Raw genomic sequence first — 21,310 nt, 5'->3', positions numbered from 1 at the left:
AATATCATGCATGTCTTAAGCTAGTGCACGAGATATGCAAATGAAGAATGGACAAAGTTTTCCCAGTATTATTTCACTGAAAAAAAAATAAAAAAATAATATGATATGGAGGGTTGCTCAGAGCTGGATTAACTCTTTGTGGCAAGACTGGGCACAGATGATCTGAAATCCCATGCTCTATATTGTGCCTGAAAACACACACACACACACACTTTAACCAGAAAAAAATTTTTTACTTTTCCCATTAGAAATTCTTTGGATATACTTAGAGATAGTCTTCAAAATAACAGTTCACCATAAAAAAGGGAAATTGGACAAGAACTTTTTGGTATGGCGCTTCGGCTGACCTTCTTTCAACTATAGGATCTTTAGCATGAACCGCGAGGCCTGGAGAATAGAATCTTTCACAGTGATAACTGTAAAACAGAATGCTTCTGATATGCTGGCCAAACCCTGGGCCTGCTGATCAGAAATAACTCTAAAACTGGTGCTAGAAGCCTACGGCACATGGAATTCCCAGGTGGTCTTTCATGCAGGTACTAACCAGGCCTGACCCTGCTTAGCCTCCAAGGTCAGACGAGATCAGGTGCTTCCAGGGCGATGTGAACACCAGCGCAGGTTTGAATGACTGAACCTGCAGGCAAAAAAATTTTTTTTTGATTTTTTAAAAGGAACTCCAACTTCTTAGCTGTTGGACCCTTTAGCATGGTCTACTGGACAAGTCAGGTTTTTGTTTACAGAGAATATAGCAGCATTAATCGCTGGAACTCCCCATAAACCCCTTCCTCCATAGAATAAAGTATTGAGAACTTTTTCAGAGTGGGTGCTCTCACTTAGAACACATTAATTCTTAGCCATGAATGGATAGAAAAAGCATAAACAGATGAGCAGACCAATTCAGTGACTGAACACAACCTTTCCTGCGAGCTTGATACTTTGCATCAAATTCTAGGGAAGAAGGAGGCATCAGCCTTTTCCTGGTTCTAGAGAGAAAATTCACCATCTCTCGCTCCTTGTTCTCAATATGAGGGTCCTGAGTAATGGACAGGGACCTGTACTGTAGTAGAACTGTAGTCCCACTCCGGGATGCAATTAAAGCATCAAACATTTACTTTAAGCTTAAAATGCCTTCTTAGCAATATACACAGGGCCTGCAGTGTTTAAGAGCAGCTGCAACACCTGCCCCTCCTGACGGCTCACCGTGACCAGCCATATTACTCTCAGGGGAGGATGGCATCTTACTGGGATGGGATCTAGGCTTCCGTGTGACGAAAGCCTTTCTAGAGCCCTTCATTGAAGTGTTTTTAGCCCCCCGCAACCATAGCCTGACGCACAAAGCAGAGGTACTACAAGAAGGAATGCATATACCACTTGAGCTATAGTTCAGCACAGTTGTTGCTATTAATGCCCAGCCTGATGCAGCAGTAACAATGTGTTAAAGAAAATGCCTGTGTCACCAAACCTGATAATGCCACCTCTTTGCTCTCGTGTCCCTCCACAGCCTGCAGCAGCACACTGTGCTTTTAAAAACTTGCCTCCTCGTACACCTGGCAGACAAGGCAGATGCTGCTAAGCCCCACCTCCACCCATATTTTAAAAAGAAGGGGTTTCCTGTGCGAGCGCCAGACTACAGGTCCTCTCAGGCCTACAGAAAGCAGCAAGGCATGCGGGGGTGTTACAAGCCGCTGAGCGGCGTGCTGATCACACTTCCTGTCCATTTTTTATTTATTTTTTTAAACAGGATCCAAGCGCTTTTACTGCATGAGGGGGAGAGTAACAGCATAGGAGGGCAATAAGCAGGGAGAAACCCCCCCCCCCCCTTAAGCTCTGCTGTTTAGCTGGAGGAGGAAGGAGGAATTTGACATTCATAAGAAAATTCAAAAAAAGTTTCTTAGAAAACTCCACTTACCTTTCCCACCGCAGGGTTTTCTGTGGTAAAACCAACAGACCCAATCTTCATCCTTCACGGTGGGTTCCGTTAAACCTTCAGGAGCAGGGGATCCTAGAGGAAACCCACAATCCTGGACCTGCAACAGCACCCTGCCAAACTTTTATGGCCTTGCTACCAAAAAGTACTGGATCCCAGGATCCAGCTCTCTAAAAAAGAAGCATTTGCAGGCAAAAACCTTGTTTCTCCGGATAAGAGGCTCGGGTACCATTCAATCTGCCCAAAATAAAAAAATAAATAAAACGCTTTGAATGGATCCAGTCAGCATGGCTAGCCCCAGCAAGGATTGCTCCAGTGGAACGCGGCACAGCACATCTTTACATGTGACAAACACCTTAGACACTGGCAAAAAAACTGAGGTACTCCCACCAGTGGGAGGGGTTATATAGAGTGCACTTTTTAATTTAGTGTGTACCAGTGTCCATCACCTGAAGGTGGCCTATATCCCACATATTGGCTCTATGTCTGTAATGCATGATCAGAAACTATGCAGTCGTCTAAAATCGAATGGGTGTAATTAAATTGTAATGCATTCGTTAACATTTTTCCAACCTCATACTGCTGGAGTGAAAAATATATTATTTATGGTATTGAGGTATGAACAAGCACTACAGACCAGTGTGAATTTTGAAGTCAAATGTCAATTTAGTTTTAGTCTCATGCCGCGTTCACACAAGCGAGTTTTCCGTCGGAAAAATACGGAAATGTTTTTTTCTGACGGAATCCCGCTCAAGCTTGGCTTGCATACACGGTCAAAAAAAAGGTCTCTAAACTTTTGACCGTCAAGAACGTGGTGACGTCCAACACTACGAGGAGCCGAGAAAACAAAGTTCAATGCTTCAGAGCATGCATTGAATTGTTTCCGAGCATGCGTAGGAATTTTGCACGTCAGAATTGATACAGACGACCTGAATTTTTTTTTTTTTTTTTTTTACAACCAAAAAAATAGAGAACCTGCTCTCGATCTTTTGCTGGCGGGAATTCCGCCAGCAGAAGTCCAATGGAGCATACACACGGTCAGAATTTCCGACCAAAAGCTCACGTCGGACTTTTGCTGGTGGAATTTCCGATCGTGTGTACGGGGCATTGGTCTTTTGACTAAAATGGCATTTTAATCATCTTAATTGTTCTAGTCTACAAAATTAACACTGATTAGGACCCCGACTACACTTGTTATTTCAGAAACACCAAACCTGAATCCCGACTGCCGTCAATGCTGCTCGCAACCTCACATCCCTTCACCAATCCCTCTCCCCCCACCCCCCTTTTTATTCCCCCTCTTCCTATCCTTCCCTATATTACGCTCTTTTCTTCTTTTATTATTTAACCACTTCCCATCCAAGCCAATTCTGACATTTCTCTCCTACATGTAAAATTCATCATTTTTTTGCTAGAAAATTACATAGAACCCCAAACATTATATATATTTTTTTAGCAAAGACCCTAGAGAATACAATGGTGGTTGTTGCAACTTTTTATCTCACACGGTATTTGCGCAGCAATTTTTCAAAAAAAAAAAAAAAAAAACCCCAGTAAAGTTAGCCCAATTTTTTGCATAATGTGATAGATAAAGATACACCGAGTAAATAGATACCCAACATGTCACGCTTCAAAATTGCACGCGCTCGTGGAATGGCGGCAAACTTTGGTATTTAAAAATCCCCATAGGCAACGCTTTAAATTTTTTTACTGCTTACACATTTTGTGTTACAGAGGAGGTCTAGTGCTGGAATTATTGCTCACGCTCCAACGTTCGCGGCGATACCTCACATGTCTGGTTTGCACACCGTTTTCATATGTGGGCAGGACTTGCGTATGCGTTCGCTTCTGTGTAAGAGCTCACGGGGACAGGGGTGCTCTCTTTTTTTTTTTTTTTTATAATTGTTAATTTTACTTTTTTTTTTTGTTTGACACAAAAAAAAAAAAAAATATATAAAAAAAATTGATTACTTTTATTCCTATTACAAGGAACGTAAACATCCCTTGTAATAGGAATATGGCACGATCGGACCTATTTACAGTAAGATATGGGGTCAACAAGACCCCATATCTCACCTCTAGGCTGGGAAGCCTAAAATAAAAAAACGATCCTGGCTTCCTAGCCAAATCGGCGCCATTTTCTTTAATGCAGAGGCCGGGCGTGATGTCATAACATCGCGCCCGGCCTCCGAACGATCATAGAGACTCCGAGGACGATCTGGTCCGCCGGAAATCTCTATGGTATTATCCGGGGGCTGGCGGATCCTGTGACCGACTCACCGATGGAAGCGGTGAGTCGGTAGAAGCAGAGGGTGGCGGGAGGGACGTCCCCTCCCGCAAGAACAATCAAGCGGCGGAACAGCCGCTATGATCGTTCTTATGGTGCAGGGAATCGCCGGCTGAAAATGCAGATGTCTGTGGCCTCAGGCATCATTCAGATACCTCTGGAAAGTCAAGGACGTCCCTGGACGTACCTTGGGCGGGAAGTGGTTAATACTCATTCATTGATCCATCTCTCTATGGTTCCATTTTACCTTTTTTCTATACAAAATTGAAAAAAAAATGGATTTGGGCTGGTTCCGTGGCCCCACACTATTAAAACACTTTGGAGTTTTGGCTATGACTTACCTTAATGCCCAGCCCGAGGTTCTATCTTCCTTACATCTAGTCTGGCATATACTAGGCACCTCAGTTAGTCAGACAATGTTATCCTGGGATTACAACGTTTCGTTAAGAATATCCATTATGCTGTATTATATGCCAAAACTGTTCATACTCTGTTGTGTGTCCTTGAACCATACCCTTTGACTAAATAAAATAAAAATAAAAATTACCTGCCAAATGTGGTAGGTGGAGGGGGGGGGGTTGGGGACGGGGAATAGGAGTACTTAAAGCGGAACTTCCCCTTTTGGATAGAGCTCCGCTTAACACTGATGAGGGTTAGAATCTGTCAGGTTTTCATTGGCGAGTGGCCACACTGTGTAGATGTTCACTAAAGTTTTCCTCTGCTAACAAATGCAGGCAGTAAGAAAAATAAATAAATAAATAAAAAAAAAAAAAAAACACAAACATTCACAGGTTCTAACCCTTACCCACTCCAGGAAAACTTTGGCTGAAATTCCCCTAGCTGTATGTCTGACACCAGCAGACAGCCCCAGCCAAACTATATTAGGAAGCCACTTACTAAAATTACTATAATTTCATTTTAGCACACATTATGTATACATGGTCCATGGTTATCAGGTGCATGCATGCAGACATGAAGTGGTTGCAAAGAGGCTGAAGAAGATTAGCATCACTGAATGCAACAAGGACAGAATACAAAGGGTGAAAAAGAAAAAGAAGTGCACAGTGTATTAGCAAACTAAAGGGCTGATTTACTAAAGGCAGACTGTGCTAAACTCTGGAGAAACTGCACTTTGCAAATGAGGTCAAGTTGCACTTTGCAAACAATACCCAATCACATGCAAAGAGGAAAAAAAGAGCAAAAACACAATTTTTGAAGTCAGCAGAGCTTTTGCTCATTTACCAAGCTCTGGAGTAACTGCTCTTGCAAAGTGCAAAGTCTATTTGCAAGTAAATCAACCCCTAAATGTCTTACTTCATTTACACAGGTTTGAAAATGTATCCAATTGCTGCTTCACTGAGAAAAGCTAGTAACAAAACTGTCTGCAAGTGCTTTACTGCTCCTCTTTTCTTGCCGGAAAGGCAGTTGTATCATGCCGACACATTGAAATGTCCTCAAGTGTATGGGCACTCATTAATATAGAAGGCCCGCTATGCTTTATTTACATAATGGCTTTAAAATGTCTCCAGTTGATACCTCGTCTATTCAAAATAAGCCAACCTCAGTATGGAGATCCTCACACAGAGGTTCTAGGTTCATTGACGTGCAACAATCAATACACAGAGAAAATGTCCGCAGCTGATCCCAACAGTGCACCGTAACCTCTTTCGTGTGGGTTTTGGCCCATTCGCTATTGTTCTCTGCTGACAGCAGAGATAAGCTGGAGCTGGTCATCACTGCCCACGTGGCCGTTTAAAGGATACACAGAGTGGCTGTTCCAAAACAAGAAAAGAAAAAAACCTTTGAAGGTCTGGATTGTCTGTACTGAACAGAATCTGCATATATATTTTACAAAATATCCTGGTCTAACTTAAGTTCATTTTTTTTAATGAGACATCTGGTATTAGGGTACTATGATTAATGAGCACAGCCTTCTGAACGGTACAGAATATAAGCCAGGGAATCTCATAATGCAACACAATGGGTTTGATCTACTCAAGGAACACAGGTTGTTCACTTAGCAAAACAAAGTGTTGACTTTGAAAAGAGAAAGATCGCACATAATGTGAATCTAAAGTTTTGATGTAAACATCCAGCCACTATGATTGGTTGACTGAAGTAGTTCAACATTTTGGCAAGTAAAGGCAGGCCATACACAGTTTGAACAGTGTATGAGCAGGCTGAATGTACCAAGTTGATTGATCAACTTGGGTACAACCAGCATGCCAGGTTTTGCTTGCCATTATTGCTAGTGGCCAGTATGGCTGCTAGCAATAATCACTGTCTTTTCTCCTGGTGGGGACAGCTTCCCCCAGGGAGAAGACAATGGCCCAGCAAGAGGGATTCTGGCATCAACACTGTTGGGGAAATAGTAAATTTCACTCTGGATGGCCTTAGTCTATTCTTTAACCACTTACAGACCAGACCATTTTGCTGGTCAAAGACCAGACCACTTTTTGCAATTGGGCACTGCGTCGCTTTAACTGACAATTGCGTGGTCGTGCGACGTGACTCCAAAACAAAATTGACGTCCTTTTTTCCCCACAAATAGAGCTTTCTTTTGGTGGTATTTGATCACCCCTGCGGTTTTTATTTTTTGCGCTATAAACAGAAATAGAGCGACAATTTTGAAAAAAAACGCATTTTTTACTTTTTGTTATAATAAATTTTCCCCCAAAAATATATTTAAAAAAAAAACATTTTTTTCCCCCCCTCAGTTTAGGCTGATACGTATTCTTCTACATATTTTTGGTTAAAAAAAAACTAGGGATAGTTTTATGGCATTTTTACTAATTTTTTATTATTTTTTTTTTTTTTAGTAATGGCAGCGATCAGCGATTTTTATTGTGACTGACATTGTGGCAGACACATCGGACATTTTTGGGACCATTGTCATTTATACAGTAATCACTGCTATATAAATGCAGTGATTCCTGTGTAAATGACACTGGCAGTGAAGGGGTTAACCAGCGTTGCTAGGCAGAATGGGGAAATGCTGTTTACACGGCATTTCCTCCATTCAGCTGTCCCGTGAGAGGATCGCGGGTACGCCCGCGGCGATTGAGTCCAAGGGACCCGCAACCGGACTCACGGGGGTCCCGACCAGCACGCGAGCGCGGCGGCGCGCTCGCGATGGCACGCTCGCGATGGCAGGGCGGCATTTAAGATTGGACGTACCTGTACGCCAACATGCCTGCCTGTGCCATTCTGCCGACGCACATCGGCGTGCGCTGGTCGGGAAACTGTTAAGTAGACCAACCTCAATGTAGTAACTGCGTGCAAACCATTAACCACTTGTCACCTGCCATATAGCAGAAGGACGCCGGCAAAGTGGTTTCAATATCCTGACGGGACGTGATCAGGATATTAAGCCAATGCGTGCCCCGGGGGGCATGCGCATTGCGGCGATCGTTGTTGCGGTGTGTCCAATCACGGCTGATCACATTGTAAATAGGAAAAGCCGATTGGTTGCTCCTCCGACGGGGGGGGGGTGTCTGTGCTGATCGATTATCAGTGCAGCCGCCCCCCCCCCCCCCTCCCAAGGATGCCCACACTGGACCACCAGGGATGCCAGTCAGTTCCCACAATGGATGCTAATCAGTGCCCACAATGGACATCACTGATTGGCATGCATTATTATATTGCACTGATTGGCATCCATCTATACAATACTTTACACTACATGCCACCCATCAGTGCCACCCATCCGTGCCGCCTATCAGTGCCACCGTATCAGTGCCCGTCACGGCAGCCCTGTCAGTGAAGGAGAAAATGTACAAAGTTTTGTAACAAAAAAAAAAATTCTTTTTCAAACTTTTTGGTCGTATTTTTATTTGTTTAGCAGAAAAAAAAAAAAAAAAAAAAAAAAACAGATGATCAAATACCACCAAAAGAAAGCTCTATTTGTGGGAACAAAATGATAAAAATTTAATTTGGGTACAGTGTAGCATGACCAAAATTTGTCTGGGCAGGAAGGTGTATAAGTGCCCAGTATTGAAGTGGTTAAAGAGGTTGTAAACTTTTGACATTAAAAACAAACAAAGCATATCCTGCTATAGTGTGTACTTGATTCAATCCAAAGCACTGAGCTTGATTTCCGCCCACAGTCTGATTCCCTTTCTATCTGAGTATTAGTGACTGGAGAGAGTAGGGAGCTCAAGCACACAACCTGATGAGATTGTGTATAGGAAGTATGTCCCGTCCCTTCCCTTCACTCAGGCATATTCTCTAAGCTGTGCAGTGAAACATCGGATTCCTACCCCTGCCTCTGGAAGTTCAAAATTGCTGTGTATACTCAGGACTTTAAAAACAGGTGTAGAGAAGAGATGGCTGCAGATAAACAGGTACCACATATGTAGGAGTGTGTACAAGTCTTTACTGTCATTTCTGTCTGCCGCTTTTGTTCCCCTGCATCCAGCAGGACTCACTTCTGACATATTTTTCTGACACCAAGATAGAACTGGATGATTCTGGCTAAAATGAGAATTATGTTTTTTTTGCTTAGAAGATAGATCACGATTCTCGCGGCGTATCATCTTTCACATTAAAAACAAAACAACAAAAAATTGTGCTTTTTTATTTTTATTGAAGTGTATTTTTCCCCCAAAAAATTGCATTTCAAAGACTGCTGGGCAAATACAGTGTGACATAAAATATTGCAGCAATTGCCATTGTATTCCCTAGGGTCTCTGAAATTATATATGGGTTTCAAGTAATTTTCTAGCAAAAAATATTGATTAGTGCGTCTCTTCCCTCCAGTCAGCTGTCGGAGCTCTCCCCACTGAGCTATGCAGAGTAATTTCAGCTCTCTGCCCCCTTTTTTCTGAACTTTCACACAAGCTTTAGAAATTCAGCACCTTGAACAAATGTAGAGAAGAAAACACTGCAGATAAATGGTTACAATTTATGTAGAAAGATTTGGAGGCCATAGCATCCCCTTCCCTTTCTGTATGTGAAGCTGAAGAGCAGGAAATGCCATAACCGCAGTTGATTGGGCGGCAGTGACCACTTTCTTTTGGGTTTGGAACAAATTCAAGTTCAGACCAAACCCAATGTTATTTAAACTGCTTCACATTGGCATGTTCTGGTGGTGGAGTAGCTATACCAACATTGGATAATTAGTACAGAGAGCTCCTAAGAATTTTGGAGCCGCCCCCCCCCCCCATTCAGCCCACTGGGTTGAACAAATATATATATATTTTTTTTTTTTTCTCCTTATACTTAGGGTTGCACCGATACCACTTAACACAGAGTACGAGTGCTAATACTTTTTTTGCAAGTACTCGCCGATACCAATTAACAATACCTATCGCGTAGGTAGGGGGGTGGTTGAGGCTGTGGTGAGGGTAGGGTTGTTGAGTGCGGGTGAAATAGGGACTGTGGAGTAGAGAATTGAGAAGAAAGGCCGTGATCTGTGGGGGGGTATTGGAAGCAGAGGAAGGAGGAGACAACACAGGGTGGGCAGGTGGGTGCAGTACCACTCTGTACAGTGACAGTACTGTACATTATATACAGACTGCTGTGTGTATAACATATAGTGTCAGTGGACAGACTAGTCTGTATGGTGTACAAGACCGGTCTGTACCCTGCTGACACTGTACATGTTACACTAACACCTGTTTGCAGGACTTGCTTTTCCCAATACTCGGTTCTGCTTCCAGGGACACTGCCACAGCTGCCTCACACTATAGAAACACACATGCTGATGTTGTCCAGCCTCTTGCCGACTCACCCACTCTCCATCATTGGGTAGCAACCAACCAGCTAGCTCTCTCTATGTGCATGAACAGGAAGGGAGGAGTTATGACATCACCCACCCTCTTGTTTACAGAGGCAGGAGAGGATAGCGGCAGTGCTGCATAATGATAAAAGACAGCCGGGAGCAGGGGTGTCATTGTGGCCAGCTGTCAGACTGTTCCCACTGTGCTGAGGAGTTTATCGCCCCCCTGCCCTGGTTGTTTGTTCTCCCCTCCAGCAGTGGGGTTCTGGGGCATCCCGCCCCCATCTGACGTCACTTCCAGTATCTGAGCATTTTTTCAAGTACCGATATCTCAAAAATGCCTAGTATCGGTGCATCACTACTAATACTTATGGTGCTGAACCGATTCATGACTCCATTTAGCATTAGCTTCCTTACAGTCTTTCAAGACTTGTGTTTCATTTAGAATCATGCTTGCCCATCATGAAAAAGGGGGCCTGACATTACAATTCATGGGCGATGCAATTCTGGTATGGATTTATGGAAAGCAGGATTGGTTGCGAATGTCTGATCTGATGAACTCCTGAAGATTTCTACACTAAACATGATTCTGCAGCTGAAACCTGCCACCATCTTTTTAATTTTGTTGGGGGCTGCAACACACCTTTTTTGAACTTTTAAATGAGGATCTCTGCGTTTGGCTGCAAAGAGCTCTCACACAAAAAAAGTGTGAGTGGGGTGTAGGTCTGTCCTGCAATGCCAATTTTCCTGCATTGCCAAATGCAGGACACAGCACACTGGCAACAAGAAAGACTAATGAGCAATAAGAAGCACTTTCAACAACTGCGATTTCTCATGTGTTAAAAGTGGTAGTAAATACTGCTGGAATAATTGTTAGATCTACAGGTAAGCTTACCTGACATGGAATATCTCCTAAAAGTGCACCGTTTAGGAGATATTCAGTGTTGCTCCAGCTGGTGACATCATCAGCACATGCTATGTGCTGTGGCTCCAACGCACATGTGCAGGAGTAATGTCATCGCAGCTTGGCCATTCAAGCGACCACAACCTGCTAACCCAGAAGCATGGGTGAAGATGGAAGCCTCTAGATCGGCTGGAGAGCTTAGTTTGTTTGAGGAAGCTGCTGTAGGACTTCGTTTTAAAAAGGTAAGCATGGCATAATGTGCTAGTTTGCGATACATTCTAGCACATTATGCTCTTAACTTGCCCCATTACTCTAAGTAATTCTTAAGCTGGCCATAGACGAGTCCATTTTTTTTTCTTCCGATCAGCCAAATGATCCAACCCTCGTGACATCACCAGGGAGCTTTCGCTTGGCGGAGAAGGCAATATAGTTGCAGCCTACATTACCGGCATAGCTTTTTTTGGGTTTGACATTGGGCGTCATGATTGGATCTACATCAAGGGACATGGTTTCTTAATTTTTAATAAAGAACTTGTCAAAAATTCTGTGTGCGTTTCTCTTTCGGTGAATAAGTAGGAGGTACAAGATTCCATTAAGCCCCCCTGCCTGCAGGCCCCCACAACCACCATCCAAGGGTTGTGGGGAAGAGGCCCTTGTCCCCTATTACCAACTGCCCCAAAGCCCCTCCCCCATGTGGCCTAGCATGGTTCAGGGGTTTGCGCGCCCCATCCTTCCTGGACTGCCCGCTGTATGCTCAAATAATGGTCTGGTATTTGAAAATAATGCCACCTGAACCTGCGATTGTAGCGAGCTTTGAGATCATGGGCAGAATTTCAGTGATTCTGACGCGATCTCAGAAGGCTCAAGTGTGAATGGGGCCTCAATGCACATGTGCAAGGGACCGGTAACCTGAAAGTGAAGTACTTTGTTAAAACAAAACGTACAATCCAAAATGAATCATTCATCTACACAAAAAATAAAAACACACACACACACACACACACACACACACACAATCTAAGGAGTACAAATAGTAACGAAGTGGCAAAGAAAGATATTTCCATAACGGATGCTCTTTCCTCCACACAAAGCAGGAATACGTGGAAGGGAGGTGGAAAGATCAAATATATTGTGTCACTTCCTATCCAGGTGAACAAACGGAACAATAAACTGATTAACTTATGTCCATTGAACAATTTAAAGTGGTTCTAAAGTCTGAGAACCCCCCCCCCCCCCCCATCTTCTATGCATGAATATAAAAAACCTGTGTGCAGCAGCCACCCCAACCAGCGATGTTCACAATAGCCTCGGCTGTCCCAGGACCTTCCCTCCTCATTGGCTGACACAACAGTGGGAGCCAGTGCTGTCAATAACAGCCAATGGAGGAGAGAGCGGGGCTGAGCAGCGGTTCTGTGTGACTTATGGACGCATAGAGCAGCGGCTTGGGAGTGAGCATGCAACAGTGCCCCCCCCCCGGGGCAAGCCTTTTTTCGTGGGGGCACCCCTCAAGGGGGAGGAGCCAGAAGCGCAGGTGGGGGACCGGAAGAGGAATCTGAGCTGCTCTGTGCAAAACTACTGCAGGCAAGCATAGCCTGAATATATCTCACAATTTTAATATCACTTTTAAAATGTGGTCACTACATGACGATAGTATTGTGAGCTTCACTGAGCGATTTTTCATTTTACAAAAGCGATTTTTTCATATAGCAAATGGCTGGCATTACACGTCTAACTGCCTCCAGGGATTTTCTGTTTTCATGATCAAAAGATCCTTTTTAGCCTCCCTGATGATCCCTGGAAACAGAAAAGCAGTGATCTGCTATGCAAACAAGTTCAGCAACAGTAAAAAAAAAAAAAAAAAAATACATACAACTCAGCACTAAACAAAAAAAAGAAAAAAGGGAAGGACAAAATCCAAGGAAAAGGAGAAGCCAGGCCTCGGTGCAGGGAAGTACAAGCAGCTGAATAAGCAGGGGGAGTCCAGAGGCGGGGATGGAGGAAGCCGGGGGAGAAGGACTGCACGTGCACCGGCAGAAGAAAGCGGAGATTGTAAATAAACAGAGGCAGCAAATGTAAGGAGAAATGTGTATGAAGAGGAGGAGCCAGCGCCGCTCCAGCAGGCTGCTATCAACTTCTTCCACTCACTTCACACAGGTGCCCTGAAGCTTCGTATTGTGTGTGTGCTGCCCGCCGGGACTCCCTTCCTACCCACCGGCACTGCCTTCCTGCCCACCTACAATTCCGACAACGGCACTCACTCACCTGTCCGCTTCTCTCTCCACAGCTTCCCCCCGCAGCTCGCCGACAGGCTACAGCCCGGAACGCCTTCTTGTTGTGGCTTCGAGACGCGAGGAGGATCGGGCCGGGAAGCTAGCAGGCGTCGTTGGGCGGTCACAGATTGGTGTAAACACAGGAAGGGAGGGATCTGAGCGATGTCTGTGATTGGAAGAGAGGCGGCGGTGGGCTGAGGGAGGAGTGGGCGGCACGCGCTTGTTGGCGGCGTGTCCTCCCTGGAAGGGGCGGGGCTTTCCCCTGTACTGCACAGCCACAATGGAAGTTCCCTCAGCCTGCTATTGGCAGGAGTCATTGGAAGTGTGTGGAAGAGGGCTGGGTCGGTGGGAAGCTGTGCTGCTGCTCCAGCCTCAGGGGAAATTCCCAGCTCTTTTGCTGTGTGCACACGGTCAGACTTTCCGATGGAAAAAGTCAGACGGAATGTTTTCATTGGATATTCCGATCGTGAGCGGACTTTTTTTTCCTGAAAATAGAACATGTTTTAAATTTTTCCGATGGAATCAATTCCTATTTGGAAAACTGTTCGTCTGTATACTGTTCCAACGGACCAAAAACCCCGCAAGGGCAGCCATTGGCTACTGGCTATTGAACTTCCCTTTTCTAGTCCCGTCGTACGTCACTGCGTTCTAGACGATCAGACTTTGGTGTGATCGTGTGTAGGCAAGTCAGTTTCAGCGGAACTCTGTCGGAAAAACCTTCAGAGTTTATTCCGAAGGGAAAAAATGATTGTGTGTACGCGGCATTTGAAATATTATTATTATACACAATTTATATAGCGCCAACAGTTTACGCAGCGCTTTACAATGTATAGGGGGAACAACACAATTACAGTACAATACAAAAGGTACAGGAGGGCCCTGCTGGTACAAAAGGTAATAGCTGCAGAGAGTGATTTGATGGGGGTGGCATAGCATTAGATGGGCTAATGGGTTTAGTAAACACCAGAAGATAGTTCAGAAATGTTAACCTGTGCTTTTATTTCATAGAGGCAGAGTTTTGCATACAGGCATACCCCACTTTTAAAGTGGAGTTCTGCAAAAAAAAATTTAAAGTCAGCAGTTACAAATTCTGCAACTGCTGACTTTTAAAATAAGGACATTTACCTGTCCAGGGCACCCGCAATGTCCTCACCCGAAACCGACCCGTCCCTCGGCTCCGGGTGGAGAAGCCGCCATCTTCAGTAAGGGAATCAGGAAGTGAAGCCTTGCAGCTTCACAGCCTGGTTCCCTACTAGGGTTGCCACCTCATCCCTTTAAACCCAAACTCATATAAAAACTACACAGGTTCTGAGGCTAATTTAATGCAGATAAGGCACCAAGTGAGATTAATTACCACCTTAATCAGCCACAGAACCTGTGTAATTAATATGTGTTCGGGTTTAAAGGGATGAGGTGGCAACTCTATTCCCTACTGCGCATGAACGAGTGACGCTGTGTGTCGTCACTGGTCCCTGCTGTCTTCTGAGACCTGTGTGTCTCCCAGAAGATAGCAAGGGAGGGGTGTATAGTTGGGGCCAGACAGGGAGTAGATCACTGAAGATTCCGCAGCGATCTATCACCGAAAGTAGGAGCAAATACCTGTATATGTATTAGACAGGTATCTGCACCCCCTCCCCCTGAAAGGTGCCAAATGTGACACCAGAGGGGGGCAGGAACCAGATAAGCGGAAGTTGCATTTTTGGGTGGAACTCCGCTTTAAGTACACAATAGGACCAGGGCATGTATGTAAAACGAAAATGTATTTAAAGAGGAACTGCAGTCTGCTCACATAATTTGTAATAAAAACATCTGTGCCATTCTGAACTTGCCAAATATGCTGCAGAAATCTCCCTCCACTAAGTGTTGCTGCATCTATTTTAACTGTGGGCAGCTGAAGCTGCTGCCTGTTCACGTCCTGGATTTACACAGAGGCACACCTTCAGCTCTGCAGCTCTCATTGGCCCACTTATGAGTCACCCCCCCCCCCCCCCTTCCTGGCAAACTCTCACAAGAGTGAGAGAGAGGACTGTACATAATGTCATAAGTCTAGGCTTTTTACCAGACAAGAAATAGGAAGTGGGCTGTATAAGGCATTTACTGGCAGAAAAAAAAAAGGTTTTACTATCCAAAGTTAAAACAACAAGGGCAGATTTTTTTCTTCTTCTCAATGCATTTACTGCATTGCAATAGTCATTTACAGACATAACATTACCTAGGCAAGCTGGCCGACCCTAAAACCGGATTAACTAGGAGCAGTGCTATGTCAAGGCAACAAAGATTTCCCATAGACGCCAATGTGTTCGTACTCACAAATGTATGAAAAGTGAGGGTACGTAAAGCCTGTACCTCTTATCCAAGCTGCAAACTTCAAAGGGGGGGATTTATCAAAACTTGAGCAGAGAGAATTGCCACCTCATCCCTTTAAACCCCAACACCTATGAATTACACAGGTTCTGAGGCTGATTAATTTGGTAATCGCTGCTTCTTTTTTTTTTGGGCGGAACAACATTCCGGCACCTCCGTCAGACACATTGTGGGAGGCAAATTGGAAGACAAGTGCTCTAGGTCACTATATACTCTCAGGGCAGCCGTAGAGTGATTATACGACTGCAGCCTGGGAGAGTGAAAGGTGGAGTGATCTGCACTTTGTTTCGCTTCACCCTGCAGACCAACCAGAATCTCGTTTTGGCACCTTCTAACCCGCTGCGTAAGAGGTGCAGATGATCGATCGCGTGGGTAGCCAGCCTGTCCTCCTCCACAGCCTCCTGACTGTTAACTGTCCTTGCTGTAGTGTAATGTTCACTGTGATCTGACTGCTATAGAGACAAGTTTTTCGTTTTCTGGTAAATCAATTGACAATGCTGCTGATTGGGGCTGTGCTGTGCTTGCTGTGACTGTCTCTTTGCTGGACTGGGTTGTCTCTTTTCAGGATATGGGGATGTTTCTTTGCTGGATGGGCTGTCTCTTTGCTGGACTGGGCTGTCTTTTTGCTGGATGAAGATGTCTCTTTGCTGGATGTGGGGATGTCTCTGGGCTGTCTCATTGCTGGATGGGGATGTCTCTTTGCTGGATATGGGGATGTCTCTTTGCTGGATATGAGGGGTTATCTTTGCTGAATATGGGGGGTGTCTCTTTGATGGCTACGGGGGATGTCTTTTTGAAGGGTATGGGGAATCTCTTTGGATATGGGGGATTCTCTTGCTGGATTTGGGGATGTTGCTTTGCTGGATTGGGATATCTCTTTGTTGGATACGGGGGATGTCTCTTTGCTGGACTGGGATGTATCTTTTTTGGATTGGGATGTCTTATTGCTGGATATGGGGATGTCTCTTTGCTGGATATGGGGAAGTCTCTTTGCTGAATTGACTGTCTTTTTGCTGGATATGGGGACGTCTCTTTGCTGGATTGGGATATCTTTTCTGGATTGGGATATCTTTTCTGGATTGGGATGTCTCTTTGCTGGATATGGGGATGTCTGTTCGCTAAATTGGCTGTCTCTTTGCTGGATATGAGGGATGTCTCTTTGCTGAATATAGGGATGCGCTAATGATGTAATCAGCGCATGCACTGTGGAGAAACGGACCTCCGTGCCGTTTCTTCCCCCAGCATGTGCTGTTACTGAGGGCTCCCACACGCATGCATGGGAGTGACGTCACACGGCTCCAGCCAATCACAGAGCCAGAGTCCACGGGCCCCAGAAGGAAGAGGGGACACAGCCTGCACAGGGGACAGCAATGGATTTGTTTGCAGGTAAGTGTCACATAATGGGTAGTAATGCATACTAGCCCATTATGCTTTTAATTTGCAGGCTTTAAAGGGAGCAAAAGAGGAAGTAAAACCCATCAGGGTTTACTTCCTCTTTAAACACTTTAGCCCCTGAAGGATTTAACCCCTTCCTGACCAAAATAGGGGATAGATTTATGGAACCACTAAAAAGTAAGAGGACAGCTGTAGAGTACAGACTGTGAAAGTAGGCAAAAAGGTGACCAAACAGTGTAATAGAAAAGTTTTATTGAAAAAATATTTTTAAAATGTATGGAATAACATCCATGTTGACATATCGAAACCTTCCAAAATTGGAAAAAACACAAAATATACACACATACAATAATAAAAGCAAACTCGACCATTACTCAGGGTAGTAAAAATTCCCAAAGAGAAAGAAATCATCTGATGATATACAGTAGTTGTAAAATTGATTCTGCTATCCAATGCATTTATAACAGCTAATTCCTGAATGGACTGCTAAATGACGCAGTATAACCTTGATTGATTGCTGTCATACATTGGATTCAAGATAAGTGATTCCAAATGAAAGGATAGATGTTGAACATGTATCTCCACTGATGATGGTAATTAATATGAAAAAGGCTATGGGTAGCAATTTCAATACTAAGTGTCTATCAGGAATCACATTAAAGTGCTGCTCAAACTCAGAATGTTCATCCAAAAAATCATTGTAGATAGATGAAAAGAGGTGGAATATGATGTAGGAGTGGTCTCCTGTAGCCTAGGGCGATGAACAGAGCTGAAACTGGTGAATGACAATAAATGCTAGATGGTAATGAGAGGGAATGACATAGATATGCATTAGGCGATTATAGCACAATGATAAAAATTGATGTTACCTCTATGGGGTGTGACTCTGTGTGACTCAGACTTCCTTACATATAATTCATGTTTCCAATGTCTCTCATAAGGAATTTTCAAGAAGGGAGCAAGTCAATTATAGAGAAGGCTGTAATACTGTAAGTGTTGGTATCAAAGTTGAATGATAAAATTTGACTTACTGCTCTACCTTCTCCAGACAATTCTGATTGCCAGTCCCTTTTGAGCAATAGGCTCAATGGTTGAAAGCTCTGCTTATGCCAGAATTGAATAGCTCAGTTACTCTCCCCTCTGTTCCTGTTAGCCGATATATCCTCACAAATCGCAGATAACAGCAGAAGCTGGCCAGCTATATAATTAACTGTTAGCGTGTATCAGCAAGATGCCTCCCTGTCCCTGCCGCCACCCCCCTATCAGATGCGCTCAGCCCCTTTCAGAACCCCTGAAAGGGGGTGGGCGGGGTGTTTTCTTTTTTTTTTCAAGCACCTGATTAGAGCCAGAGGCTCTAATAGGCTTCAAAAAAGGGTGGGCTCCCAGGCTCCCACCCAGTTGTGTGCCCATAGCAAATTCATTTTTGCTATTTTCTTTTTTTTTCAACTCTTATTTATTCAAGAGACATGTTCCATAACATCAGAATAATAAATGTACAGGATTTACATAGCATCATGTAAGAACTACAAATAACAATATATATATATATATATATATATATATATAATAAATCTAGAATGAATTCTGCACAAGGCATTCTAGGCGATTATATGTGGAGTATCATACAGTGGCGGTGCATCCATTGGGGGCACTTGGGTGCCACCCCCTCTCTCCAGCCGCCCCCTCTGTGTACTATGGATAGAGTCATGCATTGCATGACTCTACCCACGGACACTGTAGCCACCCTCATTTAGGTGTCCAGCCCCTTTTTGAGTGCTGGGCACCTGAATAACAGCAGTGGGGGGGTGTTTTTGAAACTTCTGATTAGAGCCATAGGCTCTTATAAGCTTAAAAAAAGGTGCACTGCGAGCGCAAACCATTGCGCTCACAGTGCATCCAGGTGTGTTAGCAAAGCAAATGAATATTTGCTTTGCTAACACAGAACCGCCTCTTAGCCAATCAGAAGGCCTGGATTTAATACTGGGTAACTGATTGGCTGAAGGTAGAGGCGATCCCATTGGCCGCCGTGCAGAACAGGAAGAAGACGGGCACGGAGGACACAACATCCATCGCCGCACTACATGTCTCACAGCACGCCACCTGACCCACCACCACAATAGGGTAAGTGCTGGGCAGGTGGGGGGCACAAAGGCTGCAATTGATGGAGCACAGTTGGCTACATTTGCAGGGCACAGTGGCTGCATATTATGGTCACAGAGGCTGCAATTAATGTAGCACAGAGGCTGCATAATATGGGCACAGAGGGTGCATTTGATGGGCACAGTTGGCTGCATATGTGGGGCACAGTTGGCTGCATATGAGGGGCACAGTTGGCTGCATATGAGGGGCACAGTTGACTGCATATGATGGGCACAGTTGGCTGCATATAATGGGCACAGTTGGCTGCATATGATGGGCATAGTTGGTTGCATATGATGGGCATAGTTGGTTGCATATGATAGGCACAGTGGCTGCATATGATGGGCAGAGTGGCTGCATATAATGGGCAGAGTGGCTCAGTATTTTTCAGTTTGTTTGTGCCTCCCAAAATTTTTTAAAACCAGCCGCCACTGGTATCATATCATATCTTCTCAAGTGCAGAGAGGAACCAACATGCGGGACATATAATCGGTACCGTCCGATTTCAGTCATCTCACAATAAAATGCTGAGAATGGTTCAGTCCATGGTATTATGGATAACGAGTGCTTGATCCTCATCCGAGAAGATACACCAAAACCTGGACCTTGTGGAATATGTTTATCTTTCATGTTGGTGTTGTGCCGAGATTATAAGATCCTCCATTTTGAAAATATGGAACGCTTCACGAATTTATGCGTCATCCTTGCGCAGGGGCCATGCTAATCTTCTCTGTATGGTTCCAATTTTAGTATATATCCTGCCGAAGTGAGCACATTAATTTTTGCTATGTTCAGACTAAAGTTCCTCCCCGCCAATCAGGAGGCAGGTCAGTGAGACCTATTTCCCGATTAGCCAAAGCGCCAGGGGATCCTATAGTGCTTTGGCGGAAGAGGAGAAACAGAGCGTAGGAAGCATGGGGAGCAGACACCTCTGCCACCGTTGCTGCCTGCTGCCCGCACTGGAGGAGACACAGGAGGAGAGGACACCTCCATCGCCTCTTCTGCCTGCTGCCCGCACTGGAGGACACACAGGAGGAAAGGACACCACAGCCCAGTAAGTGCTGGACCTCCCATGGAGGGGGCTGGGGGTGCTGTCATTACCTTGAGCCCCGCGCCAGTGAGGGGACATTGCTGTCAGTGCTATATACCCTATCTGTAATGCTGACCTATATACCCTATCTGTAATGCTAACCTATATACCCTATCTGTGAGGCTGAGCTATATACTCTGACCTGTGATGCTGAGCTGTACACTCTGTCCTGTGATTCTGGGGCTGTATACTCTGTCCTGTGATCCTGAGCTGTATACTCTGTCCTGTGATGTATACTCCTGACACTATGGGTGGAAGCAAGTGCAATACAGGGGACGGAGTGGGTGGATTCTATAAGGGATGGGGCTTATGAGAAGTGGGAGGGGTCAAAAAGGAAGGGCGGGGTCTAGTGCCCCCACTCTAAAACTTCACCAGCCACCACTACATCCGGGTGTGATGACGTCACTCCTTTGACACTTGCGTTTCGTCTGCCAATCCACAGACTTCCTCAGAACGATAGATCAACACAGACTCAACACTGGGGCATGTAGAAAACAATTTTTGTTGTACCCTGTACCCTGTTCATAGCACAACCCTGTGTTGAGGTGGGTTGTGGTTTGTTGAGCATGTGAGCGGGTGGTTGCACCTGTTCTCGTACCTGCAACCACCTGCAGCCAAATGGCGCTGCTCTGAAAAGACGTGCAGGGCTGCCACTCAATCTTAATTACTCTCCTACACATCTCAACCCGCAGTATGCTTGCAGGTGCTGAAACTGCAGGGAAATCGCATGGTCAAAATCAGTTGCCTCCTGCAGAGGTGGATGAGGTTTCCTTCTCCTCTTTGGGTTCGCTAAAATCCCCACAGGGTTCTCATGCTATGTACCCATTACTGGAGCAACTGATTTATGCTGATTGGGATCACCCAGATAAGCAATTTTCTCCCCCTAAGAAATTTTCATTTCTTGGAAAAAAATTCTCAAAGAGATGGGATTTGCCAGCAGTGGATGCTGCTATCTCCTCTGTGAACAGTAGTTTAACTTGTCCAGTGGACAATGTACAAATAATATTTAGAATAATAACAATAAAATATTTAGAGATCCAGCTAATAAAAAGTTGGAATCTCTGCTAAAAGCCTCATTTGCTGTAGCCGGTGCGGTGGTACAGCCTGCAGTAGCAGCATCTGACAATCCCTTCAGGATGAACTCAATCAGGTTATTAAAAATGTTCCTGCTCAAGCTAATGAGGCCCAAAGTTTAGCTGAGCTACCTAGGGCCCT

General features: G+C 44.7%; 1 protein-coding gene and 1 non-coding gene across 2 annotated transcripts in view; both read right to left on the bottom strand.

The window, feature by feature from the left end:
* Positions 1-13,292, bottom strand: part of HOMEZ (homeobox and leucine zipper encoding) — a 28,438-nt gene extending 15,146 nt beyond the window's left edge. The window contains exon 1 of the mRNA XM_077469386.1: positions 13,100-13,292. The gene's annotated coding sequence lies outside the window, so the exon portion shown is untranslated. The remainder of the gene's footprint in view (positions 1-13,099) is intronic.
* Positions 13,293-19,672: 6,380 nt separating this feature from the next.
* LOC143961164 (U6 spliceosomal RNA) lies at positions 19,673-19,779 on the bottom strand. The gene has a single exon (XR_013270428.1). It is a non-coding gene; the product is annotated as a U6 spliceosomal RNA (small nuclear RNA).
* Positions 19,780-21,310: the final 1,531 nt, after the last annotated feature.

Source organism: Lithobates pipiens, unplaced genomic scaffold (genome assembly GCF_037356315.1).
Source record: "Lithobates pipiens isolate NorthernLeopardFrog02 unplaced genomic scaffold, aLitPip1_a1.2 Scaffold_11, whole genome shotgun sequence".
Taxonomy (NCBI): Eukaryota; Metazoa; Chordata; class Amphibia; order Anura; family Ranidae; genus Lithobates; species Lithobates pipiens.
Note: the sequence above shows the minus strand (reverse complement) of the source record. Positions and strands in the feature narration are given on the sequence as shown.